The sequence below is a fragment of the Alligator sinensis genome, unplaced genomic scaffold, assembly GCF_000455745.1.
Source record: "Alligator sinensis unplaced genomic scaffold, ASM45574v1 scaffold1093_1, whole genome shotgun sequence".
Lineage (NCBI taxonomy): Eukaryota > Metazoa > Chordata > Crocodylia > Alligatoridae > Alligator > Alligator sinensis.
The window spans coordinates 581,417-589,663 of NW_005842538.1; positions in this window are offsets into that span (position 1 = coordinate 581,417).

Here is an 8,247-nt window from a genome sequence, read left to right on the forward strand (position 1 = left end):
CTCGCGCCCGGCGAAGACGGGACCGGGAGCCGGCCCACACAGACCCTATATTCACCAGCAACACGATCACTGGCTAAAAAATAAAATGGTGTTAAATCCTAGCCCACATTCCCAATATCAACCAATTAGCATTCAGATCAAAGCCACAGTAACACCTATAACAGTGCCATTCTGCCTGTTCAACCTTTCATTTCAACCTTAAAAAGACAAACTGGAAAGGCTTTTCAGAATAACTTGATGTCACAGTCAAAACCATCAAAGCATTGCCTGAGAATTATGACCAATTCATAAAAGCTGTACAGAAATCTGCAAAGAAGAACATCCTATGGGGCTGCCACAAATTACATCCCAGGCCTCCTCCACAAATGAAGACTGCAGTCAACAGTATGAACTAGACCCTTGTTCCGCAAACACCATCACTACAGGCAAGGAGCAAATTTTAGCCATCATAGAAGAACCCAGGAAATCCAGGTAGATGCTGATTGAGTCAATTGATATAACGCATAATAGTAAAAAGACATGGCCAACAATACATAAACTAAGCGACAACCCAAAAAAGGTAAATCGACATCATACTGTCACCACTAACCAAATTACTCTCCAGATGCTTCTCAAAGAAAAAAGCCCAAAAACCAAACATCCCCCCCACCTTAGACTGGAATGGTGCAAGTATCTCAATGACCTGGGTTTTACAAACCCCTTCTTAATGATGGAGCTGAATGCTGTTATTAATGCACTGAAGACTGGGAAAGCAGGCAGCCTTGATGACACCCTTACTGAACAAATCAAGCAATTTGGACCCCAGACTCAAGAATGGCTCCTCTGCTTACACAACTCATGCACAGCCAGTCAAAAAATTCCAAAGATATGGCAACATGGTCAGGTAGGTGGAGCACCTCAAAAGCCAGGGAAAGATCCATCCAGCCCAAAGAGCTTCAGACCTCTTTCTGCTATATCATACATACAGATTGTACAAATGACTCTTACTGAGCAGGCTTGCCCCATACTTGGATAAACACCTAATCCCCAAACAAGGCAGCTTTCACCCTGGAAAATCAACAAGTGAGCTGTTCAATTTAACTCAATGTATTGAGGATGGTTTTGAAGGAGGTCAAATTACCCAGAACCATGTTCATCAACCTAACAGCTGCCTATAATACAGTTAACCACTGATGACTCATCCACAAGACCCTGGAAATAACAAAAAAAATCTACATCTTACAAAGTCAATATGAACCCTGCTCAAAAACAGATTTTTTTTTGTCCAACTGGATGGGAAGCAAAGCAGATGGAGATGACAGATTAATGGCCTCGCCCAAGAAAGCATACTGGCACTGCTGCTATATAACATCTATAGGAATGACCAACTAATCAATCTAGAAATAAAACGTTTCATCTATGCAAATGACCTGTGCATAACAGTCCAAAACACTAACTTTGACCATGTTGAAAAATCCCTAAAGGCGGCACAAATTGGCCTAACCTCATGCTACTACAATTACTTACCAACTCAGAAAAACACAAGGTTGTGCTTTCCATCTAAGACCAACCACCAGCTCAACATTACATGGTCTAGGAACCCACTAGCTCCCTGTCCTAATCCAGCGTACCTTAGAGTCACCCTCAGTCAAACCCTCTCATACGAAGAACACATCATAAAGATGAAAGCAAAGGTGAATACTTGGAACAATATTCTACATAAGCTCACCAACTTGAAATGGGGGCTAGACACTCAACCATCTGAACCACCACTCTGGCTCTCAGCTTCTCCTCTGCTGAGTATACATGCCCTGCATGGGTGAGATCTGTACACACTAAGCACCTTGACCTCATTCTGAATGATAGCTGCTGATATATCACAGGATGTCTGAAGCCTACCAGCCTAAACAGTCTGTACCTGCTGGCTGGCATCTCTACATCTGACATCAGAAGAGCAGCGGCCAGCAATTGAGAAAAACTAAACATGTGAGACACCGGCTGTACAACCATACCGCAGTGCACAAATGTCTGAAGTCACATAGGAGCTTTCTCACCAGCACCAAACCTCTTGATGCCACACCCAAGGAAGCACGACTACAGATATAAAATGAGAGGCTGGAGAAAATACCTGACAGTGAAAAAATGGACATTCTAGAAGCCAAGTCCTTACCACCAGGGGCTAACTATGGCAAAGGTGGCAATGTCTCAACTGCCTACATACCAGTCAGACACTCCAAGGAACTAATGAAGTGGGGCTATACCTTTGGTTCAACCACCTGTGACTGGAGCACAGAGCCTCAGACTATGCAACATCTGCTGCACATGCTTGAAGGCACATGTACAACGAATGACCTCACAAAGTACAATAAATGAGTGCAAGCATGTATAACAAAATGGTCAAATATGGCATAGAGACACAAGCAGCAGCAGCAGCAGCAGCCCTTTAAATCCATGGTGTTCTTTTGAAAAAACACTGTACAGACGTATGCTTATCAAGCCTCTGATTATCTAAATTAAATATTATCTATGGGTGTTAATATTTAAAAAATAGGAGTTTATATAAAATTTTTGCAGCATATTACTCCTTGAAACATGCTTCCTCTGCACCACTCTGACTTCTGCAGCAGCTCACTGAGGTTCATTAGAATCTCTCCAAGTTGGAACTTACTACTCACTATCCTCCCCTTCAAGGTTCACTTGTAAGACTTTCCTTGTTGAAATACTACTGCTCTCTTGCATCAAAGGCAGAATGCAGAGCCAGCTAACATCTTAAAGTCTCCTAACAATCTAGGCTGCATTAAGCGAGTCTTGACTGATCTTGGTTTCAGTCCAACTCTGATTGGACATCTCATCCAAAACTGCCATGACATTTGATGATCTTGTACCTTCATCTGAGGGCAGGAATTGAAGAAAGCACTGAAAACTTAACTACAATTTGATCTCAAAAATAATCTGTTCTGGGTAAGAAGTAACGTGTCAGCTCTGGAGTTACCTCATGTGCTTCTGTGAATAAACGTTGCTTCAGCGTCCATCATTAACAAGTCACACAAAGGATAGAAAATTTCCTATAAGCACATCTGTTTATTGCACAACTAAAGCATGGAAATTAGTAGCTTGCATTTTTCTCAGTGGCAACTAAGGGGACCACACAGAGTTTTAAAAAGATCTGTTTATATCTGTTCTACATCATGCTACAGTGAGCACATTTTGGCCACTGGTGATAAAGCTGGAAGACATACAGGTCTGATTTTCCCTCCATTGAAGATATAATCCTCTTCCTATTGAGGAAGTATCTACACCAGCCATGAGGTACTGGCTCTCAACTAGAATATAAAAAAAAAAAAAAAAAAAATCACTCACAGTTCATAAAGTGTAAAAAAAGTCATCTATCCTGATGTCCATTTGTGTTTGCTCTGATTAATGTACCCTTATTCTCCTTCCCTCCCCAAGATCAAGAAAAAATAAATGTGTTTACGTGTTTGTGGAAGTGCTGACCTTTCCTTATGCAGCCTGCAGGATTTTGTTAGGTTTCTATTTAAAGATGGTGCAGCAGCAGCCCAGCAGTTGAGTTTAGTGAAATTATACATTATTGCAGGGACTCCTGACTCTCTCATCATGTAGCCTCAGCTCAAGTGCCACGTACAGAATTATTTATAACCACTTTGAATAGCTGTCCTCATTTCAGATATTACCACAATGCAAATGTAGAAATTATGCCAAATAAGAAGGTAACACTGTGTCATCCCTCCCTACCCCCACCACCGACTTGGCATTACATTTCTGAAAGTGTGTTGGAGAAAACATAGAACTGTACTTTCAGTTGAGTAACCCAGACCTTGATTCTCCATCCTTCAAAAAGTAAATATTTTTCAAGCACTCTTCTATGTTTTAGTTTATTTCAAATATAGCTGGGGGGCGTCCATTTTAAGAACACCAAGGCAGTGGGAAGAAAAGACTATTTCCCAGCAATGGCCCAGACCTTACAGTGGGCCCTGTATAGACACAACAGGATGTTTATTGGAATATCTGATCTTTAAGCCATGCTCTGAGGCTATAAGCTATTAGACAAATACAACAATCTTTTACTTAAAAAAAACAAAAACCAAAACCCAAAAACCATAGACACCATGTGTATTAAGCTGGCAGCCCATCCTTTGATGGGGTATCAATCCTGTTGGTACAGGGGGCTTGATTCACTGACCTACTAAATCTCTGATTGCAGATGTTTGGCTATCCTCCCATAGAAGAGGTGCTTCTCTGAGAAAGGACCTAGAATGCAAGTTCTAGGAAGGAAGTCAGCAAAACCTGAGAAGATCTGAGCAGAACTTACCGTCAATTTTGTTGTTAAAACCAAACTCAGGAAGAGGGTCATTTGGACTCTGCAGGGTATGAAAGCATGTGAAAGTAGTGTGGGAAGAACACCTGCTCAGACCACATGATAAAACAGGGCTTAAAACTTTCACTTTAATAAAGGAAGCAAAAAAAGCATTTAAATCATTTTCCATCTCCGTTGGCCCATCCAAATGCAATGCTGTCCAACTTTACCATCTGCTTCCTGGTTTAGTGGAGCTTTAAGTTTAATTTCCTTATGTTGAATGAAGGCCTAAATGATATAGAACACTGTTTCAGTGCAAGCCTTGCCTAATAAGAGGGGGGAAAATTAATTTCCTTTATTATTTTTTAAAACAGCCCTGTATGGATGTCCAATAACAGCAGACAATGTCCTGACACCATTTTCCACACCTTTCTTAAGCTTAATCTTCTTTAATATTTTTTTTAAATTAAAAACAACCGCTAAAACCATTATTGCAAGCCATTCTATTGCTTTTTACATCATTTCACTCAAACTGAGCAAATTAGTGATGTGCGAAGCTTCGGTCGCCGATTTGATTCGGAGAAGATTCAGCCCAATTCAGAGGCCAAATCAGCTAATCCAGATTGAATCAGGAGACAAAAAATCCTTTCCGAATCAATTCAGAAAAAGATTTGGAAGGCAGTCTTGCAAGGAAACAGGAACTAAGGAGGGGGGGAGGGGGTAGACTGACATCTGTAGCTGGCCAGCGACTGTGATCTTTCCCTGAGTCCCCTTCCAATCAGAGTGCTCTGTGGGAGGGACATAGAAACAGCACATAAGCCTCTGTCTGCAGCCTTTCTGTCTCTTTTGTGAGCTATTTCTGCCTGAGCACTGGGAAGGCCCCGTCACAGGCTACCATCCCTGCTGGTTTCATCCCACTGTGCCTTAACACACAGTCACTCATGACACGAGTTTTGCTTTCAGCAGTTTGAGGTGCAGTTTCCCAGAAACCCCTGCATCTATCTCCTTGAAACCTGGCAGGCTTCATGCCCTCAGAAAGAGCTACCCTTCCTGCTGTTTTCATCCAAATCTGAAAAAAAAATTACAAAGTTATAGGTATTTCAGTGATTCCCCATCACCAAAGCTCTCTGAATCAGTACCAAATCTTCCGAAGCTGATTCAGCTGAATCGATTCAGGACAGTGATCCGAATCTCTGAATTGAATCGCAGTCCTCCAAATCAGCCGAATCCAAATCCATATTGAATACTTCCCTATTCACACAGGCCTAGTCTAAATCTATCCCAGCTAAGCCGTTCGTCCAGTAAAAGATATCACCCACAAAAATCTTTGCTTCTCTTGTACAATATGGCAAAATTTAAGGTCTTCAGAGATGAAAGATGTGTGAAAGACCATGATTCTAGAGAACCCCAGTTCCTAGCAACAGTTTAACAAAATATACCTATTATCACTGAAATTCTCTCACTATACTACATTTTCAGGCATTAACTTAATTGTTAAGCATTCCTGTTCAGTAAGTTAAGACCAGGGCCTCAAAGGGAACAAAACATTTGCTAAATGGTGGGCCCCAGTATGCCGTAGAGGGCTTTAATGGCAATCTGCCAGAAGCCAAAGTGTCACATCTCATTTACATATGCTATCAAAATGTGAAACATGCCCAGCCTATTATGCTTGATTGTATTTCTGGCTTCCCTGATAAACTACATTACTTGCTAATTGAATTTGACCCAGCAAAGGGAAAAAAATTGCAAGATAAGGTATTTGCAGAGACATTGGAGCAAGCATACACTGCCAACTCTAATATAATAAGTCTCTGTGAGCCATACCAATATATGCAAGATGCAGAAGATCAGAAGTGGTGCTGCAGGCTGCATTTAGGTGCCACTGTTCAGGGCAGTTTGTACTGACCTACTAAATCACTGTGCTCATAAAATGGCAGCCTCTCTCTCTCAAAAACACCTGCATGCCATCTCTTCCACTGCTATCCAATAGCAGGACAGCCCTTTTACTCTTGTTGAGAGTTATCTAGTATAATATCCTCATTCAGGTTTCTGACCTACTATAAATCCCACTAGCTTCACAGAGAAAGGCTGCAGATGACACAGCAGTATTTGCTATAGGGGCTTACAGTCTGCACTAGGACTATAAGCATAGGACAGTAATTCCCAAATAGTTTCTGATTGTGATCTCACTTACAGAGAACTTCAGATGACTCCATGCACAGCATTACTACTGTGGGTTACCTTATCCACCCCCACCCCACCCCCACACACACACCATTAATTTACGACACGTGGATTAACTGAGTTTCGGGCATTCAGGGGTTCGCTGGGGACTGTGATCCCATTTGTAACTGTCACTACCACAGTTGCGGTCAGGACCTCCAACTTTACAAACCACTGGCCAACAGCCAAAAACACTCATACCCCTGGAAAGGGAAAGCTCAGGCAACTTACAAGAATATATACTAAATTTCTGGTGGCTAAGCATGTGAACTGCACAGCCTCTAATGAGCCATGGTGCCTTGCTACCTACTGTAGCATGTGTATTGATGCTCATTGACCATGGCAAACCCAACAGAGTCTTGCCAAGATGTCACAGCAGTTATGCTTAGGGTGAAGAGACTGCAGATTTTTATCACTTGCCTCCTCTCCTGGAAGCACTTTTCTTTGTCAGCAGTACTGACACCAGCATCTTCTTCAGTCTCAATTCCTTGCAGAACTGGGTTTCTTCTGATTGCATTTCTTATCCCTGCCCACCCCCCATCTCTCCCTATTAAAAGCTGAGAGTCTTAACTATAACTTGGCCAATTCAACCTTCTTAGTGCTGCTGAAATTTTGATAAAACTGGTTGAGGTAACACGTGCAGATGCTATCTATTACTTGACATGAACTTCATGCTATGCAAATACCCTAAAAGCTTGAACTGACCATGTGAAGTTGGGGACAAGATGGAGGTCAGAGAGCTACAATGGGCAACTGAAATTATTTACTAGTAATGGGCAAGACTCAGGATGTGCAAGGACCAATTATGTATCTCTTTGGTTCAGAAATCTTGGAAGATGATCAGGTTCTCAGCATTTTGGCTTTTTTTCCAGTATGAAAGCAACAATACAAAGAGATGCTTCTCATGATATTTTTCAGCCCAACCAAAGTCAGGAATGCTGTGGTACAAAACAACGCATGCCATCTAAAACCACACTAACTGATGCCAGCCAGGATTAAAGAAAAAGAAAGCCCCAGATATCTTCAAAGTGAACTGCAAAACAGCTTCATGATTTAGAGATAGAAGACTCAAGCCAGAAGACTATGAACCAGCTCATTTTGTTTTATAAGATATTTAGACTCCAAATGGGATTTTCAGAAGTGTCTAGGAATAAATACCTTTAAAAATACAGCCTTCTCAGTATCTTCTCCCTCCTTATTTGAAGGCCTGTGTAATGCATAGAGCTGTGTGACATATCATTCATCAGGTCTTCCAAGAATTTGGCCATGTTCCAGAGTAAAGAATCAAGAGCCCTTAAATACTGGTCTTTTTGTTTTTTTCATTATAAAGTCTAAAACTATTTGCGCTATATACTGTAAAAGAACAGTAAGGGCAAAAGCAGAAGTTTAATTCTGCTTTGCCTCTTTCTTACCATTAAATAAAAAGGGGAAGAAGAAGGAAGAACAGGGAACAGCTGACAGAGAAACAGATTTCTAACATGGTTTGTCTAAATAGCAGGCATGTGACCAAACAATGTTAAAATATAGTGCCTGAAACACAATTAAGCTAATTGACCAAATCAGATCAGTGTACAGTTCAGCTGTAACAGAGTGAACTGAATTTAAGAACCAAACAATGGTTAAGACTTATTTCTAAGTATTGGTTAAAAAAAGATAGAGTTTAAAGCCAGCGCAGATTAAGTTGTAATGGCTACCAATTTTTTAAATTACTTTAGGGGAAGATGTTTACC